Source organism: Grus americana, chromosome 7 (assembly GCF_028858705.1).
Source record: "Grus americana isolate bGruAme1 chromosome 7, bGruAme1.mat, whole genome shotgun sequence".
NCBI classification, from domain to species: Eukaryota; Metazoa; Chordata; class Aves; order Gruiformes; family Gruidae; genus Grus; species Grus americana.
In genome coordinates, this window is record NC_072858.1 from 40,175,293 (window position 1) to 40,197,304 (window position 22,012).

General features: G+C 43.0%; 1 long non-coding RNA gene across 1 annotated transcript in view; it reads left to right on the forward strand.

Annotated features, from left to right (window-relative positions):
- The first annotated feature begins 230 nt into the window (after positions 1 to 230).
- LOC129208968 (uncharacterized) overlaps positions 231 to 22,012 on the forward strand; it is a 113,858-nt gene continuing 92,076 nt past the window's right edge. The window contains exon 1 of the long non-coding RNA XR_008577936.1: positions 231 to 537. This is a non-coding gene — a long non-coding RNA (uncharacterized LOC129208968). The remainder of the gene's footprint in view (positions 538 to 22,012) is intronic.

Here is a 22,012-nt window from a genome sequence, read left to right on the forward strand (position 1 = left end):
ACGGCTTAGTAGCACTTGAGTTTCCCGGTCACCCACAGAACTCCCGGGGGAAAAGGACAAGGGCAACAACAACAACAAAGAAAAAGCCCACCCACAAAATAGAGTGTAAAGAAATATTTTAACTGTGACAGACGCGGCCCTGGGGCGTGGTGCGCACCTCCGGCCGCCAGGGGGCAGCAGCGCCGCCGCTGTCCCCACGGAGCTGGGCGTCACCGCCCTCTCCCCGTTGCTGTAGTGGAAGTTTCACCACAAGAGCTGGATGACGGGGGCCGTGGGTTCTGCCCTGGCAGCGAACGGGCACCTCCTCCTGCGGTTCTGCTTGTTTTCCTGTTGCACAGGTTCTCCTCCACGAGATTCCTCTCGGTGTTTGTCTGTAGAAGCTGTTCGCATGTTCTGCTGCTGTAAATGTGACGTTTCTGTCAAATACCTCCTTTTCAAGCTGAGGTTTCTGACCAAATATTTTGAGAGATGGTGCTTGTTTTTAGGCATGAGAAATGCAATGTAGCCTACCACGCAAGGAAAAAGAAAAAAGACCAGGTATTTCTTTCTCCTAACGTTATTATCTTGGCATATTTGCACTTGGTACCCAACAAGATATAGCTGTTTGGAGTTTAGCTAGATTCTGGATATATAAATAAGAACGATGGAACAAAAAAAAATTATTCTTTGAAATAACTAGTAAAATGTTATATTTTAATCCTGTTTAAGACACTGTTATTATTTCACTACATCATTTTTATTGCAACATCTGTCAGTTGGGTTCTTACTAAATAATTTGATAAGGTCACATGCTTTTTAGAGAAACATTTTCTCCCAGCTACTCTGTTTTCTGAGCAGGAGGAAAAAAAAAAGGTTTCTAGAGACTCTCAGCTTTACCAGCTCTAGCCGTAGCTCTGCGCAGGACTGCAGGCCCAGCTGACTGGTGGTCAGCAGTGTGCTGCATGTGCTTATCAAAGGCAAAACCTGCCAGTACTGTCGCCTTTGTGCTGTCCAAGCACTCAGAACTTTTCCCGCAATGCAATAAGCAGAAGAAATTCACTAAGAAATTTCACTTTTTAAGCAGTGGGTTGAGCTTATCTAAAAATCTAGCTCTATTTTAACTAAACTTGTAGTGACTTTCAAATTCTTGAATACTGTTGGTGAAGAGAAGGCTTTGTGATGTCGTTCACTGGTGCAGAAGATTTGGGGGGGGGTATTTTTTATTTTCGGTGGATGTAATACTGTAAATCAGTACAGAATTTGAATCTTTATTTTCTGGGGATGCCATACTATAAATTAATACAGATTTTTAGACTGTGAGCGGGCAGTGGGTCCCAGAACCAACAGCAATAACAGTACAGACTGATACAGTAGAAGAAAGTAACTACTTTTTTTTTTTTCCTTTGGGAAGTATTAGCATGGCTTTGGTGGGTAAGTAGAATAAAGTATCTGGGTCTTGGGATATAATTTACAGCTATTTAACCACTGAAATTTGTAACACTGATGCAAGGCATGAGCATTTTCTCCTGAGTGGCAGAACTACTCGCTGGCTGACCGATCAAGGTGATAATCATAGCTCCTGACATAGATTTAATTTGTACACTCCTCCAAGCAGGCACTAATAGTTTTGTGGTTTAGTACAGCATCTGCCACGTTTTCAGTATAAGCAAGGACCAAATGACCGACGACGTGGCTGTAGAAGGGCAGTGTAATGCCCACTGCGAGGCAGAACAGGGGCTGTCGGGAGAAAAACACAAACTTTTTCCTATTTAAGCATATACTACAATGAGCAAAATTGCAAAGAAAGCCCCGCAGATCTGTTGAGGGCCTGTTGGGAAGCTTAAAATATTCACGCGTTAATGCTAGGTAGTCCTTGCACCCAGGGTTTGCCTGAGTGGGTGTGGGGGAAAGGACAGTGGGGTTGTGGTGGGTGATTGTGTCCGTCTTGGAGCCTTCTGCTGGCAGAGTGATGTCACAGCGCGATTACTCAGCATCCCCCCACACCCCAGGTTGAATCCTTCCAGAACCTGGTTCTGTAGCTGGAAAACTTGCACAGTCAGGAAAATGGAAGAGAGATTGAAAAAAAAAAATGTGAATTTTTAGCAGTGGGAGAACAGCACCAATCTCTTGCTCAAATTTTGGCTTATTTTGTAGAAAAACACAGTGGGAAACAAATATTTTGGGCCACTCACAACCACAAAGGTGCTTTCCGGAAAGTGTCACACTCCTACATGAACACAGCCCGATATTTAAAACAGTCTCTAATGGATCACAGCCACAGCGGTTCTGGTTTCTCATGGTGGTCGTCCCCAGGTTGCTTCTGTGTGATGATCTCGGTGTTCAGGAAGCGGCTTCTCCTTTTTACATCCCTTTGCCTCTAGCAACTGTTGGTTGTAACTCAAAGTTTCGCAAATAAGTATATTTTGCAGCTGGTGATAAATGTTTCTTATCTTGTAATATTTACAATTGTGCTGCACATGGGTGTATAAATGTGAATGTTTTCTCATCAAGCCTTAGTTTGTGGCTGTGCTGTGACACATAGCTAGCCAGGAATAAAAAGAGCAGCAGCTTTCTCCTGCTCAGCACATACTCACTTGCTGACCTTTCAAATGCTGCACACAGAAATTGCCATTGACTGTCTCATTGTTTATAGTCTGAGAAAGACTTGCATTTATTACAAAGTATTGATAAACCACAAGGTTTGATAAACCCAAAGAACAGTGCAGTTTGTCAAATGAATTTTGAAGGCAGCTGGTTCTCAAAAGCCCATTAGATGAGTACTGAGGAATATTACCTTTTTTCTTTATTACTGGAAGAAGAGAGTTTCAGTAATTTCACTGTTTGGACTAGGAGCGCTAAGCCCAGCTGATCAAATGATAAAGCTGTAGCACAGGCCTGGATCAATAATGTAGCAACAGCTTGAGCAGAGTCGGGCAATTCACTCGTAGCATAACAAAACCGAAGCTTTCAGGGTGGCACCAGCCCGGATGGCTGGAACACAGTTTATCTTTCTGGCACCGATTGTTGCTCTTTACCAATACACAATAAAATTACGTTGTTCATTTTGTGAGCCACCCAACACGAGCAATGCCGACCCTGCAAACTGTTTGCACGTTGTTAAGCAACGGCTGTCCACGATGCCGCCGTGATACCCAGAACGAGTTGCAGCATTCTGAGGAGTGTTTGCCTGTCCCCGTATGGATGCTATAAAAACATATAGGTGGCTGTGGCATTCAAGAATTGCTTGGGCTCTTGCAGCTCCCATGCTTTGCATAGGCCTGTTTGGCTTTTGGAAAGTCCCATTGAAACTCCAGTTCTCGCCAGGCTGACCTTGCTTGGCGTGGGAAGTAGCTGGTGAGTTGTTTGTGCTGAGTCAAAAGTGTGTTGGGGAAGGGACAGTGTCTGTACAGTGGCTCTTTTGCGGTTCTTGAAAGAGCAAGGACAAGATCCTGTGTCAAACTGTTAAAAATCTTTCTCTTCACCCTCAAAGCTCTGTTGAAATGCTTAAATAGAAAACAGCATCACCTTTTTAAGGCAACAAAGGTAAAATTAGCCTTTTTTAGCGCATACCTCTCAAGACTTCATTCTCTACTCCCAGAAGTCTGTGGACGTGGTACCTGGCAAAGTCAAATGCAAGGGCAGGTACGGGGCTTATCTCATTGTGCACTTTTCGGGGACTTTGCAAGTGCCTCTTCCCAGGGAAGGTGTTCCTGGCAGCCCTGTGAGCGCTACGGAAGTCCAGCCAGAGGATTTTTGGGAGATTTTTGGGGTGCCGGGAACAGGATGCTTTGTATAGAAGGGCAGTTTTGGTGCAGAACTGAATGTTGTGTTACACTGGAGGAAGGCTTAGTTTTGTTTCAAGAGTTTAGGGGGAACATAAGACTTAATGCTGATAACACCAAAAAGCCGTGTTGTATGTTGGCGTTGCTGAGATTGATAGCTAACAGCTCATTGGTGAAATCCAGTGTTGGTTCTCCTCAGCAGCTGGATTTGCAGTATGTGTGTGCATCATCTCTGGCTGCCCGTAGATTCTCTGTTGTCTCTTGAGGCGTATAAATGTCTCCTAAGAGCTTGGCACCCTGCAGCCAGGTGTCTTGTAGAAGTGCTCCCTGCAGCGCAGGAATTTGCCACCAGTCGTGTGGGTAGGAGCCGACGGGATTTCATTCCTGCCAGAGTGAGGCCCACCCTCTCACAGGTACTGTGTTCTGTAACTGCTCCCGTTTGCAGACGAAGCTGTGCGCTGCGTTGTACCGTTAGTGGTTCCCAGCCACGTCTCGCTGCAACCTAGCAGTGAGTCACTGGTTTTTGTGAGAAAAGGTGGCAAAACCATAGCATTCGGCACTGCCGTGGTTTAGCTGCTACTCACCGAGGTAATGCTTTAGGTTCTTATTAATGCCTGTGTTGAAGGCCAACAGGGAAACTCGGGGCTGGCGTCAGAGAAAAAGCCTTCACGGGGCTGGAGACGACGCTGTAACCGTGGAATAGGGGCCGTGAGACAGAAACTATAGAATCAGGTTGAGATAATTAGTTTGTAACCAAGGTAGTAGGTAATGAAGCTCACTGACCATGGCAAGGTACAGTGCTGCTGTGTTCCATGTACAGTCCCTACCCAACCGGACAATAGGTTCGGGAACGTTAATCTTAGGAAGTAAGTTGCTATGGACAGGTGCACCTACAACAAGGATACTGCGCATGCCTGCAAGAAGAGGGTCACCCAGCGGACACGGGTGCGAGACCACTGACGACCACCAGAGACCCTTGAGGACCACCGACTCAAACCACTGAGCATGCGTGACGGGGAGGAGAATATGGAAATGGATTCCAAGAAATGATTATCATAGGGCTGCCTTTTCTTGGAAAATAATGAATATGTATGTTTTGATTCTACATAACCTGTGTGTTGGTGATCACCTGGCATGCACGTTGGGTGGAGCTATCCCCCGTGCATCCAGCGCTGCAATAAAGAATGCCTGCCTTTTAACACTACATTGGTGTTACGAGGTTTATTCCCGGGTTTTGGTGACATATCCACCCACCTGTCCCTCCTGCTCTGAATAATTTCTGCACCAAATGACTGATTTCATCCAAATTTGAAAGAGGGTTAGCAGGCTCCAAATCACTTAAGTTTCCACAAGCTTCAGGAAAATTGACACCTGGGTAGAGAAGCAAATGAATACTTCTGTGCCCCCAGAGGAAGACAAGAATTCAGCCGTTACCCATTTGGTTGGCCGCAGATGGCCAGCCAGGATGCACCCAGCTATCCCATGACCGCTGGAGGTGTCCTGGTGGCCTTGGTATGCCTGGTGTGACTCTAGTGTGGATGGCAGAGGGACAGATGAGAGAAAACCAAATACTTTCTTTGCTCACAGTGCAAGTTACTTTCTTTTCCTACTGTCATACACAGCTGAGATTTTAAAAACCATTAAAAAGCCAGTTGTCATTGTCTGATTTGTACATTTGCCATGAGATGCAAATGTGCTCGTCGCTGTTGCACTTTGACAAGCAGAACATTTCAAGCACTGTCCTCAAAATAGACTTAAAAACCTTTGACTTTTGGTTTTAGTTAATGTTTTGAAGATATAATAGGAATTTGATATGTTGAGTAAGAACAATTATTTGGTCACTTATAATGAGAATTATGGCAGCTGTGTAATACAAGTTTTTTCTCATTAAAATGAAGTTCTAATTAGAATGATAATGCCTCTTCTTTGGGGAAGCTTTTAAAGTAATTGCGAGGTCACCTACAACTTTGTTTGAATAGCCAGTTAATTCTCAGTTTCATTTTAGTAGCTGTCTTCCGTGACTTTCACCATAAACCCAGTCTCCCACTAAACAGTTTCACAGTAACAGAGTTCCAGTTAGATAGATAGATACTCAAGGTTTCTTTTGCATGTTAGCTAAGAAAGGCACCGTACAGACAATTCAGGGTGATATTTATTGACCCTGTTATATTTACTTCCTAAAAGTTAAAAGGAACAGAACTTGTATTTTTAAATCTTGATTTTTCGATATATCATCTTAAGTAAACTCTAAATGCAATAAGCCTTACAACACATCCTGTATCTGAGGTACGAAGTGACATATGCAGCTGTGCAATATCAAGCTTTCATGATAGCCAAGAATTAGTAAGCAGTACAGGAAACCACAGTTAAATATGTGCATGTTAGCAGAAACCTTGAAACTGTGCTTTTGTTGTTTTTCTAGCAGTTTATAATGTTACTCTAAGGCAGGCGTGACTTCATGGATGGCTCGTTGATAAGCACTGGGCCACACACTTTCTCCCTTCTTCCCTCCTGGCACTCTTCTGCTGTGTATTCCCCTTCTCCTGCTCCGCTGCCCAGACCCCAACCTGCACCCCACACCCGTACCTGTCTCATGATTTCTCTGCACCCTCCTCCTGTGACACCGTCTGTCTTCTTCTGCACCGTGTGCACCGCCGGGGACGTGCCAGTCTCTGGCCTTGGCAGCCCAGCAGGTTCTCCCAGCCCTGGAATATAATCAGAGGTTTCTGTGGGTGGTCAGGTTTTTTGTTTGTGGTTTCTATCTAGTAGGTCAACAAAGTCTCTTGAATTTCACTTTGTTAAGAAAAATTAATAGGATATTTGCAATTTGCAACATGCAGTGTAAAACCAGGAGCTGAAAGGAGCCAGAACAGCAGTTGGACATTAACGTAAACTGACACCTGTTAATTAATTTTGCAGATTAACAGCCTCTGCAGGTATAAAAACTTAAAGCCTAAAATGGTCTCTGTACATTCAGCTGCAGAACTGATTTATTCATCCTTTCCATTCTCCTTGAAATTATTTTTGCCCTTTAAAGTTGTAGAAGAGTCCCCCTTGTGGTACATGCCATAAAAGCAACAGGCAGGCCCGATTTTATCTGGTCTAATTTTCCCCTCTGGTCTGCAAGTTAAATGTATAGATCTTTATTAGATCAGAAGCATTAAGAAATCCGAGTGTGCCCTGACTTTTCCTTGGCGACTTTTGCAATTGGTATTAGAACACCAGAAAGTAAAGACATTAAAGCTGATTTTCTTCCACTTATCGCAGCTCTAAATTCACAGCTTGTCAACTGGGGGCTTCATCACAGCTTCTGCAAAACGTAGTGCGGGAGGGGTGAGTGCAGAGGGTGAGAAAGCTGTAGAGGCATTTTGCAGGATTTTCCTCAAGTCTGAAAAGTTGAAGTCAGGGAGAGGAAACAAGTCATTGGGTCTGTGCTTCCAGAAATCCCAGTGGTGATAGGAAAGATCAGAGCCATTGAGTGTGGCTGTCAGCACTGAACTCACCCCTTGGTCTTCTGGGAAAAGATGCAGCATCTCTTCTTCTGGCCACTGCCCCTTTCCTTCTCCTCTCTAATGTATTCAAATTTGTTTTTACTGAAGTGTACAAAAGTCTGAGTGCTGCATGGGACGGCTTATGGAGCTGTGAATTACCATTTGCACATCGTTCATCTTACCATGTGTTTTCTGCTTTACTCCTCCACTGTGGGTGTGTTAATAACTTTATCCACTAATGAACTGTTCAGGGCAGTTGTGCTTTGTGGGCTGCTCCCTCTCCCTCACAAAGCAGAGGGCTTTCTTGAGTGCACAGTGATTTTTTTGGTAATACATCGGGTTCTGACTGCCAGGTCACTCTGTCCCCAGCACAAGCGTGATTGCATTCAGCTCCAGACGGTAAGGAGGAGGAACTCTAGTTTTTGTAGCACATTTTTAAGACTGAATTAGTGTTTAGGGTACCTTACCTGCTGATGAGAAGAATTTCTCCTCTCCTTTGAGAGCTCAAATCATACTTTGTTTTTTTCTTCTTTTTTTTCAATTGCAGCAGCCTCTGTTCCTGTGTCCATTTGTTACCTCTGCACAGCAGAGGAGGAATTCATAGCTTAGAGGCTCAATACCCCACAACTTTGATGCAGCAGCATTTCTGGCTAAAGTCTAGTTTGACTGTTTGCCTGCACTGAAGAGCTGATTTTGTGTGTGTGCGTGTGTGTGTATGCTTGACCAATTGCCAGATCTGGGATGCAAAATGGATGGGGCCTTTTCACCTGTTTCCACCACCCCGTCCTTTACTGCAGGTCAGTGCCGAGCAGCAGCTCAGTCTCTCCTGTTCTGTGGGCGAGGACACAATCTCCAGATGACCAACAACCTTTCTTCCAGCCCAACCCATTTGGCTTGACACAGGGGAAAAGGGGTAAAATTAGTGCCCTGTGACAGACCTGAATACCAGACTATCTGTGCTGATGCTCCCTTCTCCAGGAAATAGCTAATTTGGCATTTGGTTACATTACATCATTTTTGTGTGACAAGACTTGTATTCAAGCCAGCAGCACTTAGAACCACTTTTAAAATTATCATTGACATTTCTATGTACCGTCAAGTCTATTTCCCATGTTATAGGTTTGTTTAATTGAACAAGAAGGTGCTGAAAGAGTTGTGTGTATTCACTTGTTAAATACAGTGCACTCCTCACCTCTGTGTTTGCATTGTTCCAGTTCATTATCCATGAGGCTACAGCAGACAAGAGCTGGGTGAATAGTTACTGATCAGCTCATCCTAAGCCAAGAGGCCTGTTCTCAAAAGGATGCAGGTAAACTAAAATAGTGGAAAAGAGAGGCCTAACTCTGAAATTATATTGCCAAACCTCCAACTCTGAAACCATTTGACCCTGGAGACTGGTAGCCTCACTAAGCAGCTTCTTTGGGTTTTGGCAAGGTTCCCTAGCTACTGCTTTGCATAGGCAGAAAGCATTTTCTTGGGGTACACAGCCAGAGGCTGTGCCCAAAGGCAGCTCAGGACCTCATTGGGTGGCTGTTTCAGGGCATGTGTAACAAGTGGAAGGGCCCAGACTCCTGTGAGGAGCCTGTGACACGGCGAGGCCAGTGTCTTTTGAGGTGAGGGAAGAGAACTGCCATTTTTCTAGTCGCTTCAAGCATTCAGGGAGGAGTGGGGGGATCCAGGGCACGTGTGGGTTTGCCTTGAGGTCATCTGCAGAGTTGGTGTCTAGCTGCCTCGCTAGGTAGGGTGCTAATATGTCCTGGGGTAAATGTTTGCCCCTTCTGATGGGCAGTTGTTCAATATTCAGCTGTAATGCACGTCCACGTGAGGACCAAGCAAACCCTTGGATCAAACCAATGCACTAGGTGAGATGGGGGCATTAAGCTCTTGGTCAGACCACCTCACAGGTACGCTGTGAATGCATTGGGAGTAGGCGACTTCCATACCTCCTGAAAGAGCAGTGCAGACCAAAGTTTGGGGTAATTGTCTTAGATGTTCCTATATACAGCTCCACAATGAACACGCATAGCCAGGACATTCCTGTTCTGCCTGAAAAAAAAGGCTTTATTTGGGGATATAGCCAGTTTTGGAAGTTGAAGTAGCCTTTGGACAAAGCAGCAAGGTTCAAGCTGCATTGTACTGGGAAGCTGAGGGGTGACTTACATCCCACACCCTATTTCTGAGCTCTCCTTTGCCACAGCTTAATAGGGGTGCAAAATAAAAACAGTAAAGCAAGTCAGTTCTTGGGAACAGGGTGGGCGTTTGTTGGGTGGGGTTTTGGCCAGCCAAGAAAGCTCTAAGGAGAACAATCCTTCTGGGAAAACAGAAGAGTGAGACTTTTTTGGTTCAGTTTGGAAGTCTCTTAATGGCCAGAAATTGGAGGGTTTCTGAGCTGTCCTCCACCAGTGTGCGGCTGGATGTGTTTTGTGCAGTCTGACTAGGGCCCAGAAGATGTCACCACAGGACAGTAGGAAAGCAGGCGAGAGCCTCAAGTCCTCTTAAAAACAAAGAGGAGTGCTAGATCTATGCAATAACCAGCCCAGGCAACCTCTAGTGTTTCTGTTGTTTGATGTATATTTCAAAAACTGGTGGGGCTTTTTTTGATAATCAGATGAACATTAACACAATTATGGTAAAAGAAAAGTGAAAAAATGTGGTAATAGATGCAACACTTTTTTCCAGGGATGATTTTTTGGTAAAGATTTGCATTCTGGAATAGATATTTATAAGCAACTTACAAGACAAAACTGAAGACTATTTTTGAACAGTCACAAAAGCAGTCATGGGAAAAAACTCATTTTTCTCCATAAAAGGAGTGGTCAGATGGTCAAATGAGTGGGTTTATTAAAAACAAGCAGTGCCCTGCTCTTGGTTTTGCATTGCTCTGGGGCTGTTCCTCTCATTTCCTCTTCCCTGCCAGAAGTTCAACAACTTTCTCATTTTTACTAGAAAGCTAAAGGGTCATTTTTAAACATAACAATGATGTACAAATAAATAAGGCAACTTTTTCTTTTGCAAAGTCAGCGTATAAAAAATGATGCAAACAAGTATATCCATAATGTGTCAGAGCAATCCACTTGGGACTGACAAAGGCATCCACAAAAGCTTTATGAGATCTGCAGCTGTATGCTCAGAAGTATTTTAGTTGCTAGCGCTTACTTAACTCTTGAGTCTCCAGACTAGTCCACCGGGAGATCAGAGTATAAAACTCATCCTATCCAGAGCTTTGCAAAAATTGCCATGAGTATACGTACATATGCTATGTACATACATACATACTATGCTATATGTAGCAGCTTTGCCCACTGGTTTCTGTAGAAAATCCCAATCTCTACAATATTTTCCAACGAGTTATATTTCTTATTTGCCAGGAGTAATAGGACTTTGAACACAGTAATGCAAGAAATCTATATGCTATGTTACATGCTAAAAGACAGGGGTTATGTTGCACGTTGTTCCTAACGCTATGCCTGTGACTCCCCTTTTACGAGTTTGCACATCGAAATTGTCACAACGCTTCAGTTACAGTAGAAAAGATTTAGATCTTTCCATGCTATGGTGCCTTGGCTGCCTTCAACACAGCATATCCCCACTTTGCAGGCCGTAAGAAAAGCAGTCTGCCTTTATGCTGCATGAGTTGGGCTCTTACAACTCCCAGCTGCTGCCTGTTTCTCCACCTCATTCCTCTGGGCGACCGCTGTCCTTTGGGTCACACTGTAACATGACCCGATTTCTGAAATGTGTTCCCTTCACTGGTGCTATTTGAATAAAAGTAAATCTCAAGAGAAGCCACTCAATATAGGACAGCTCAAAACAAATTACTTTTTTCAGGCAGATGCAAAACTTGCCAACATCAAACAGATTGTTCCCTAGGCTTCAAGTCACACACATGAGGTGCGTGGACAGTTATTTAACACGTGCTTTGTAAATGGACAAAGTTGTGAGCTTTTCTTTAGGTTCAGGGGTTTTTTTAAGTTATTTATTTATTTATTTACTTTTAAGCCATAGAAAAGTCACATTTTTTTTTCTAGCAAGCCTTAGCAATGCATCAGGGAGGGATTCCCAAGGGGGTGGGGGGATTTTTTCCTTCCTGTGTTTAGGCCTGAGACTCATACCTCTGACATCCAACCCTTCCTATTTTGTGGCTTGCATTGCCAGCTGAGTTTTGAGAGCCCACCAAAGTCACAACTCACTTGTGGTCACTGTAATTTAAGACTAAGCTGGTGCTGCAAGCAGACATCATCATGAGCCACTGTGCTGGCCTCAGCCTTTATGGGAAGGTCAGGGGCATCCTGGACCCCATGCACTGTCCAAGCAGCAGGTCTTCAGGGTATACTGCAGTTGTGCAAACAAATTCACAAGTATCAGCAGAGGAACCCTCTCTGGCAGAAAGTGAGAGGTACAGTTCCTGATAGAGGCACTTCACGGGTACAGATGCCATAATTCACCATGCTTGTACACCAGCGCACAAACTTTCAGCAAATAAAAAGGCCACGATCTCCCCTTTTCTATATGCTGCTGGTTAGGTGAAAGTATTTACTCTCTCATTTTATACCCTAACGAGTGAGGCTTTACTGTGAGACAGAGGAAAATTTCAGCCTCAACTTTCTAATCTTATCACATTCCCATGAAGAGCACCTCTCTTGGTCAGGTGCAGTCAGTCATGCATTAGCTCTGCCTCTTCTCCCTCCCTCCAGAAATTCGTGGCCATCCTAGCACATCCGTGTTCGGCAGTCAGGATGGGATAACAGGGATAAAATAAAGTGTCTAACGAGCTTCCTGATTGACAATGCTGCCCGCTGCAGGCAGGAAAGAGTCTCTGCCTTCTGTGGTCTGTAGGCAGCACTGACCAATACACAATTGAGCCAAAATTAAACCCAGCCAAAAGGGGGAGAATGGGATGAATACATCTGGATTTCCAGATGTTTTTCCTTTCCATACTGCAGTACTGTTCTAGACATTTTGACAACAATCTTGAGAACAATCCAGCTTTTCATGCAAACAATCATTTGGTTTTGTGTCATAAAGTCTATATTTTATAAAAAAGTAATGTGTTGCATATTTGAATTTTTTCCTGTAGGATTAATTCCCTTTAAAGAATGTACATTTTCCTTTTACCTTTTTCATTGTAAGTGAATCATTGCATCTTTGCAAATGTTTGTCTCTTTTTTTTTTTGAGGTTTTTATTTTTAGATTTTTTTACCTAGCTAGCATTAACTGAAGAAAAAAAATTATGAAAAAGAAAGAACACAGTCCTAAAGGGATGAACTTAATGTTTTGAATTAGAAGCTGAATGTTGCAGGTGAAAAGTATGGTGACTCAGTCACATAGTTAAAATTTGTCTTCTATGTTGGATTGCAAAATCATTTAACTACCTGACGTTTGAAATGGTTTTCTGATAACTGCTGCTATACAGTTCAGTTTAGCTTCACTGTAATTTTTACTCTCATGTTTCAATACTGTACTTTCATTCTATGCTGTCAGCATCTTTACTGTCTTACTGTGTAACTAATAACCATCTTCCCACCCTTTTTTCTGTACCTAACACAGTGCAGTCACATCATCATCACACTAGATGGCAATGATGTCCACAGAGAAGGAAAACAGACTCGAACATCAAGTTCTGAGTTTTTTTGAGAGATTTCACCCCCTCTTATGTAAAAAAGAATATTATATTGGCTAGGAGGAAATCAAGGTTGAAAAAATAAGGCAACAGTGATTTACATAAAAGAACTTGCCAAGGTGTGTAGGTGAAATATGTGTATGAGGACAGGACAGCTATTATTTCCAGGACTGGTTACATTTTCAACCCTATTGATGTCAGAGAAATGAAGGAAAGCCGTACCTTAAAAACTGAATACTGATGTATAATACTGCAGTGGACGAGCAAAATTAAAATATAATTTCCTTTCAGTACATTGTTTCCATAATTCTCCTTCGAGCCTTGTGTTGGATGCATGCTTTCTGTCCTGCTTCATCCTTCATTTTCTTTCTTAATTGAACCATGTAGCTGTAAATCCAGAAATTAATATTTTAGGAAAAAGAAAGGAGGAGGAAAGCCTTTTATCTGTTAGAAATGTGCAGATCATTTGCATAGTTGAGTCTTTAAGGGCAGCAATGTCACAGAAGTGAAACTGGCTTGGAAATGTTATGTGCTTTGCAACGTGTTGCTTTTGGTGGGAAAATGATCAAAATGTTAATTTGCCCTTGTGTTTTTGTACACATATACATATGTGTGTACACACACGTATATATAAGTGTACATATACATGTTTATATATAAATGCATACACAATCATTTGTATTTATATTACCTCACAGTTTGGATTTAGGTAAAACTTAAAAACATTTTCCCCCTCCCCAGAAGGCACAGAAGACTCATGTGCCTCTCTCAGGCTTTATCCTGGAGAAATTTTTGAGCAATTTTTTGATCTCCCTGTGATCCCTTGGCTTTTCCAGCACTGCATGTAGCTGCTGGCTCCTTTCCCTTCCCTCACAGCAAATCAGCTTTGGAGCATTTACAGCTGGAGCTATCAGCTAGTGCTTACTGGGAAAGCCCCTCTTGGCCACTCCTGCCACAACACATTAGTGACTGCTGAAGTAAGAAAAAGGATACTGGAGTCAGCCCCCCACAAGACCAATGGGGGACTCTTCCTTTCCACCGGTGCCCTCAGTTTCAAAGGCTCTCTATGCAAGATGACACAAAGGTGGGCTGTTTGTACTTGCCTAGGTGGGTCCTGGCACATGCCAGTGCTCACTGCTCTTTGGTTCTCTCATCTGGTGGGCTAGAGAGACCCAAACAGTTTGCCCTGCGTAACCTCAGCGTGAAGGTTTGCTGTAGGTACAAACTGCAGAACGCACATCTGCCTCTTGGTTAATTGCCTTGTCTGCCATCCAAATGCTGAATGAACCTTCTCCAGAGTGCCATATACTTTCTTCCCTAGCAGTGGTGCAAGATGGCAACGACCTTTCGCAAGAAAAGCTGGAAAAGCCTGGCAGTTACAAGACCTAGGTGCCAAGCTCAGGGGTTTATTTCCTCAGTAAGGGCAACTGTGTGTCTGCTTGTCTGGCTCCAGTGCGTGCGGCTGTGCTGCTGACCCAGCTCAGTGGGACTCTGCTGCTGAGCAAAGGTAAGCAAGTGCACGCAAGGAGGCCTCACGCTGCTGTGTATTTAAAAAATACACTTTTCAGAAATTAGTTCCTTGTGTTTCCACGTAACTGACTTTTCCTTACTGAAACGAGCATCCTGTGTTATGCTGCCAGCTTTCCAGTCCTTCCATGCAAAAATTAAATTCTGACATTGTACATTGCCTATCTGCCCAAATCCAAATATTTTGTTTTTAAAGTTCATTTAAAATTAGATGTTTGGTTTGGAAATATAGGGTCTCAGAAAAGGTAAGTAGGCTTTATCTCTAAATCTTGCTATTTTTTTTTCGAGATCTTGACAATGTTTCAATGTTTATTTAGTGGAACTTTTGCTATTGACTTAAAGGAATTACAGAGCAGCCCCAAATCTTCCAAATGGACTCGCTGCTGCTAATAAGTTAGACTGTATTTTCTTACTTAAGGGCATTTCTTACACTTAATGTGGGAATTCAAAAGGTTTATATATAGAACTGGGAGCTATACAAACAGAATTATGTTTACAATGTAAATGTTTACCATATAATCTGACCTGTTCTTGCCTCCTGGCTATGGTGCTGTTATTAGCTAGTCTGGCTAGCTATTTTTAGTTTTTCCTGTTTACATGGGATCTTCATATACTTTAAATTTATCCATTCATTTTTTACATGGAAAATTTTATCAATACATAGATATTTGGGAGGAAGATCTTGGTATTATTTGGAGATAATATTTTAAAGAAGTGACAGATTTAAACTGTATCTCCTAGGGTTATAAAGTTGCCTGCAAATTTAGAGGAAATTTAAATCACTGGAACTGATTTCTGTTAAATTCTATCATGCTCAAGAAGTTTTGGAGGAGTAAAGAAAAATTAGTATTTAAAAAGGTGAACAGGCCAATATAGGCTGGTTGGCTCGACAATGAGTCTGAGGCTGGATATTGGAAAGATACGGCTAGATGCAATCAGTGAACAATTTAAGACAACGTAATTAACACCAATCAAGGACATTTTGTGAAAAATAATTCTTGCAAAGCAAATATGAAGTCTATTCTGATGGGGTCAAAAATTTAATCAATAAAATTAGCTTTCAGTAGCGGGGCTGTGAAATCATTTGCAGCACTTAATTAAAGTCACAGGAAATATATCATGTGGTATTAAATCAAGGCGAGACCATTTAGGAAAGCGAACAGTACAGTTCAAACAGGAGTCAGCCTCTGATGTTGGTGATGCAGTCCCGCGACAGCCAGCCTTGGTGAGCCACAGGCTGTTCTGCCCTTCAGCTCTTAGAGGTGAGTTGGCCTTCTCCAAAGCTCCTTTAGGTGTTCATGTAGGCACACAAAAATAAAAGCACTGCTAACCCCAGTAACTGCAGATCACAGGCTGTTAATAGCTTGTTCTGGACGCTTCAAAGTTGCAGTGATACTGGGATGTATATTTTTTCTCTCTGCTCACAAGGCTGATGTTTACTTTTTGTGTTTTAATGAACAGTGAAAGTCTAACACCACTGTTAGTACCTCATTACCCTGGTCCCAACAAAATCATGAGGGTTGGCAGCACTGAAACACATATTTTCTATAAAATATGGAGCCTCAGTATACTTTTCTGTATACTTTTTACCACAAATGTAAACATTATTCAGTATAATTGCACTGCACTTATAATTATATTAACATGTACATTTGTGGTAAAAAGTTGTCCTGGTTTCAGCTGGGATAGAGTTCATTTTCTTCCTAGTAGCTGGTATAGTGCTGTGGTTTTGATTTAGTATGAAAATAACAGTTGACAATACACTAATATTTTAGTTGTCGCTAAGCAGTGTTTACAATTAAGTCAAGGACTTTTCAGCTTCCCGGCCCTGACAGCGAGGAGGCGTGAGCCTTCCACAGGGGAGCACAAGGAGCTGGGAGAGCACAGCCAGAGCAGCTGACCCAAACTGGCCATAAGGAGCCATGCCATATGACATCATACTCAGTATATAAGCTGGGAGGAGTTGGCTGGGGAGGGCCACAGCTCAGGAGCTAGCTGGGCATCAATGGTCAGTGGGTGGCAAGCAATTGTGCTGTGCATCACTTGTTTTGTTTATTATTATTATTACCTTCCTTTTCTGTCCTACAAAACTGTTTTTATCTCAACTCACAAGTTTTACCTTTTTCCGATTTTTTTCCCCATCCCACTGCGGGGGAGATAGTGAGCAAATAGCTGTGTGGTGGTTTTAGCTGCCTGCTGAGTTAAACCACAACAAAAGTACATAGAAAATTATAGAGAGTTAGAAATACTGATGCTAAATTGTTTGGTGCTGTTTTCAGGACAGCATACATATGGCAAAAACAGGATTTGAGACCTAACAAAGGATCCTAACTTGGTAAAGCATAAAGGAGGAAGGTATCTCCTCTTGTAGCTTCACTGTGGGTGAGGAGCAGAGAAGAAACCCTGTAAGTGCACAGAAATGCCAGGGCAGGTAAGGAGAGGCTTTCAGTCAATCATACTAACCCACAGGTCAGATTGCACTGGAAATAAACACCGGGATCCGACTTGTCAGCAGGGCTCTGTAGGAAACCTACTGCTGAGGTTTGCTCACCTGCCTCACTGTAAACTGAAGCCAGCTACATCTCTGCGCTGTGAATTGTATAAGAAGTTCGACCTCAGAGTGTGTGGTGGTGCAGCACATTCTCGCATGACAGCATTCCCTGTTCATCCTGCTGGGAAAATAGTGCAGAGGCACCCTTTTCACAGGACCTTCACAAAAAAGTGAGAATAAGTCTTGATCTTACGCAAAATGTGGCAACTACTCGCTGATAACTGCAGGTCCTTATCAGTTTTGTAAATGTGATCAGCCCTTGATCAAGTGCAATGTTTTAGGCCTCTTGAGGGTGGTTACAGGTTCCCAGAGAGGTAGTTTTCCCCCTCCTACAGTAAGAATTAAATTCATAGCTTTAAGACACAATAACATTATTTAATCCTGGGCTAGCGCTCCTTTATGCTTATTTACCTGGCAATAACACACCCTTTATGTGGCTTGATCACAAAGGTGCTGATCTGAATTGGTTTTAAAAAGTCATTTAAAAGAGTTAACTCCAGGTAATATAAGGCACTGCAAGGCAGCTGCCACAATTTGGAAATCAACCTAGATCTTCAGTATGAGGAAGATAAATGTTTTTCCTCCTTTCTAAGGTTTCTCTTGTGGCATTAAACCATGTGTTTGCTTTTATTCATTGTGTCATTGCATATCTGGTGCAAAAAGAACTTTTTTCAAAACTAGTTTTAGCATAACTCTCATGAATTCATCTTTTATCACCAGATGTGCAGGTTGGCAGCACGTTGCTTTCCTTTGTGAGGAACAACAGAATTTGAAGTAATTTTATAGGGAATCATCAAAGATATTCAATGGACTAACTGTATTTCCTAGGTGGCTATTTCTCTGCCTCTTCTCAGTTTCTGAGCTAATTTATATAACAAATGATTTGGTTATTTTGAAATTGCAGCTAATCCTACAATAAATTGAGGGATTCTGTTATACTTTACACCATTTAAAAAAATGGAATAGCAGGTATAAACGATACAAACCAACAAATAAATTAGCATTGAAAATACATTTTGAGGGAACTAACACAATCAAGCCAGAATTGCATTTTCTTCCCAGAAGAGAGTCACTCTATCAGTTCCCCTGTGAAGTTATTGAAATCAGAAATGACGCAAATTTGCCATCTCTTAGATGGAATTGATCATTTATAAAGTACAATGATTTCAGCAACGCAGGAAGAAAGGGTTTAGCAAGGGCTAAATAGCTTGCAGGAGTGTTATTGAATAAATTTAGTCTGTGTTAAAGAATGTATTTTGTGCCAAATTTAGTGAAACCAGGTCTAATTAAAATTTTACAGAAGAGCCTACATCCGAGAGCCTCAAATGCTGTTGAACTGGCACGAGTGATAGACAGCTTGTTTCCATGTTACCTGTCGGGGAACTAGAATACATTTATCAGGCAGAGTGAAAATTAAAGAAGTGGGAGGTAAACTTGCATAGTCTTGTCACTTAGGTCTGTAAGTACTAGCAAAAAACAAAGAGGAACAACTCGCATGGAATAAAACCATACTGATGCAAAGTTGGGTAGTAGAAAAGTGTTTGGAAAAACTATTTCACTTCAGCAAACCTCCCTCACCCCTAGCTGCAAAGATTTAATTAGATTCTGGTGCCAGAGCAGGTGAAAACATTTTGCACTAAGAGGTGCAGCCTGTGGGGGATCATGGAGGGCTGCTTTCTGTAAAACCTGCTTCAAGGGAAAAATAATTTTTAAAAACTTCCTTCTGGTTTTCTTTCCCATTATGTTGCTTAATCTCCCCTCTCGTTTCCCAAGAAGTGGCTAAGTGAGTGGATATTGGGAGTTTTTCTCACACCTTTTTCCCTGAAGGACATGCATTTGGGGGAGGTTTCAGCACCAGAGCTGGCTTATTTTGAGAATGAAAATACTTTTTTTTTTCTTTTTTTTCCCCCCCTAAGCGTTTTCCTCACAAACTGCTGGATTTCACTACTGGCTGCCTGACAGCTTTAGCATCTCTAGCCTTAAAAGAAAGCCGCGCACTTCTTATGCCCCTTTGCCTCAGTTCAGTCCCCAAAATGGAGGGCCCAGCTGCAGAACAGACTGAGTACAGCCGGCCTTTGGGCGGGAAAACTTTCCCCCCCTCTTACCGCGTCCCTTGCAGAGCCGGGAGTCCTCGGGAGTGAAAAGCTGCCGTCGGAGCCGGGCATGGCTGCGTCTCCCACCTTTTCCGTGGTCCAAGTGCGGTGACAAATATCGCTATTGTCGCGACTTTGGCACACCGAAACCTGACGGGGGCAAGAACGGACCGTTAAATGGACGAGAACGAGGCGCGCGAGCGGTTGCCAGGCAACGGGCGCGCGCGGGGCTGGGTGAGGAGAGGCCGGCGGGCCCGGGTGAGGAGAGCGGCGGGCCGGGGGCCCGTGGAGCACGTCGAGGAGAAGCGGCTGGGAGGGGCGAGGACAGCCTGTGCGAGGCGGGCTAGGTGTGTGAACACCGGCCGGCGGTGCCTGGGCCACGGGCCGCGATGGAGGAAAGCTCAGCCTGCTGAGGCAGCTGTGGGTGAGGCGTGCGAGGCCTCGTGTTTCTCTGGTCGTGACCTGGCTTCAGAGAGGCACGGTTATGTCGAGATGATCCCTTCCCTCGCTTCTTAGAGAGCTAACGCAGGTATAACCCTTTTGTCCCCCCTCAGAGTGCCGGTCTGCGCAGCTAAAACAGTGAAGTGTTGAAATAGAAACAGGCAGCACAGTCTTAAAGCCTGCATCTGGCTGGACAGAGAGTCCAGGAGTTGACAGAGCGACACGTTTAACCTGCAGCACCATTTGGTTTTGCCTCTGTTCCTACATACTCAAGGGTGAGTTAATTTGTAAAATTCACATTATCACAAAGTCTTCTACCTCTCTGCAGATGAGTTGTGTTTCCAAGGTCAGACAGCTTATCCTGAGGCTGGCCATATTATTAAACTAAGGTCACAGATTCAGCCTGTCACTAGAAAGGCTTGGTTAGGGGAGGGATTATGGAGACTTGCTTGCAAAACACTCAGGTTTATGCTGTTGGTTGTTTAGGTAAGAGGCATGCTGTTCACTCGTGGAAGTGTATTCCATCACCTTCAGTGCTAGTCAATATGGTTATAAAAGGATGGATCATTTTGATTCCACTTGCCAAACTTTTTGACGTTTTCACAATTTCCAAACTGCTTACAAGGCAGGGGAGCCATGTGTCGGCTGAAAATCTCTATGCGTGCTCCTGCAGCTTCAGCTTCATGGAAAGACAGTTGTTGATTGAGTAAAGTCTGGAAGTGCTTGGATTTGTGAGGAAATGGAGGGAAGAGTCGCCAGAAAGATAACTGAGTAAAACTTACTTTGTTGATTGTCCCGTCCTACATGTCTTAGTATTGTATAGGTTCCCGTATACATACAGATTTTTTGGCATTGCTGGGTCCCAGTGAGTGTCAGTTCTTAGTTTGCACTAATATGCGTGAAACAAATAAAAATTAGGTCTATCTGTGTCTAACGGTACCAAGAATTTGGCCACTATGCTGTTGTTTGCAAGGAGAGTTGGGGACCTGTGCTGATGTTCCTCCACAGTCTAGAGGTTCATCTCCTGTGATGTTCAAGATGTAACTGTTGACCATAAATGGCTTCAGTCTTAACTGCAGAGCACCTAGGCTGCAGCCCAATGCTATCAGGAAACCGCAAACTTCTGTGGGGAAAACTTTAGTGTGAGAGCTGTCAGCAGCCAGAAATACTATTGATTTTGATTCGCCTCCTTCAAGAAGTTCAGATAGCATGGAGTTTTGTTTCTGGAGTGGTTGGTGCTGCAATTTCATCTCCTCATTTGAAGACGTAGGGAGGAAAAGTTGCACTAAAGGATGGTAATAGGGTTATTGATGTGGTTGGATGCTGATGTACAAGGGCATCTATTGAAAGAGCATGTGCGTGTGTGTAAATAGATTTTTTTTTGTTGGTGTTGATTTACGTTTAAGTTCTAGACATTTCTGACTTGTAAAAGTGTTATGTTTAGAATATTGTCTAAATCAGAATAAAATCAGATACAGGCTACAAGTAGAGGTCTTGATAGGTTTTGAAAGTTACATTAATAGACATAAAAATGTGCAGATTGTTGGTTGACACCTATTTGCATGATATCAACATCAGTGCTGAGTTCAGATCAGGCTCCTCTGCAATGCTCAATCTACAGGTGATGAAGAGGGCATGGAAGGAGCTCAGGATGCGAGATCAGACACCCTTTCTCTCCTGCAGTTCAGCCCCCCAACATGGCAGAAAGCCTGTATATCAGGTGAATGTACTTAATAAGAGACTTACAGTTGGGTTTAATCATACTTTGCATTGTGCTTCTGTTACTGGACAACGCTACACATTATCAGACTGTGAGGTTTACTTTGCCATATACTCTTAGAGCTGAGAATAGTTTCTGGCTTGTGGCTTATATATGGAAAGTTAGGGTTTGAAAAAGCTGTTCCCAGTCTTCAACTGGAATCTACTGAAAGGTCCAAAAGGCTGCGTGTTGCATCTTTTTGTACTGAGACTTAATGTGGTGAAACTAAAACTGTGGGGTCACAAAATTTCAATTCTGTACAGAGCCAAAAGGGTAGGAAAGGCCATGTTTTCAGATGTTGCAATTCTCTTTAAACAAATATTTTAAGTGTTCCCTGTTATTGCATATACTGAATACAACATAAAGTGGCAATCTAAGAGCTGTTACTGTTCTATGGACTCATACCGTACTAGGTAAAAACACACGCTTTGTGTGGAATTGCTTGTTATGCATAATATCCCTCTACAAAAGAGATACTAGTGTGATGTAGTTCACATGGCCTTCTTTGGTGACATCACTAGAAATTCTTACTGTGAGCTCTCTGATTTCTTTTTTACAGCCCAGATATTGTGGGTGTCAAGACATTTGTCTGTTGTGTAGGCTAGCTGGCATGCCGATAACTTCTAGCTCTTGAAAACAAACACAAAACTCCCACTGCGGAGTAGAAGCCTGGAGACTGTACTTCTGGGCCAGGAGTCAAGTTCAGCAGCACTCAAATTCAGCAGCGGATCCAAGGAATTTAAAGCGGAATTAGCAAGGTCAGAAAAGG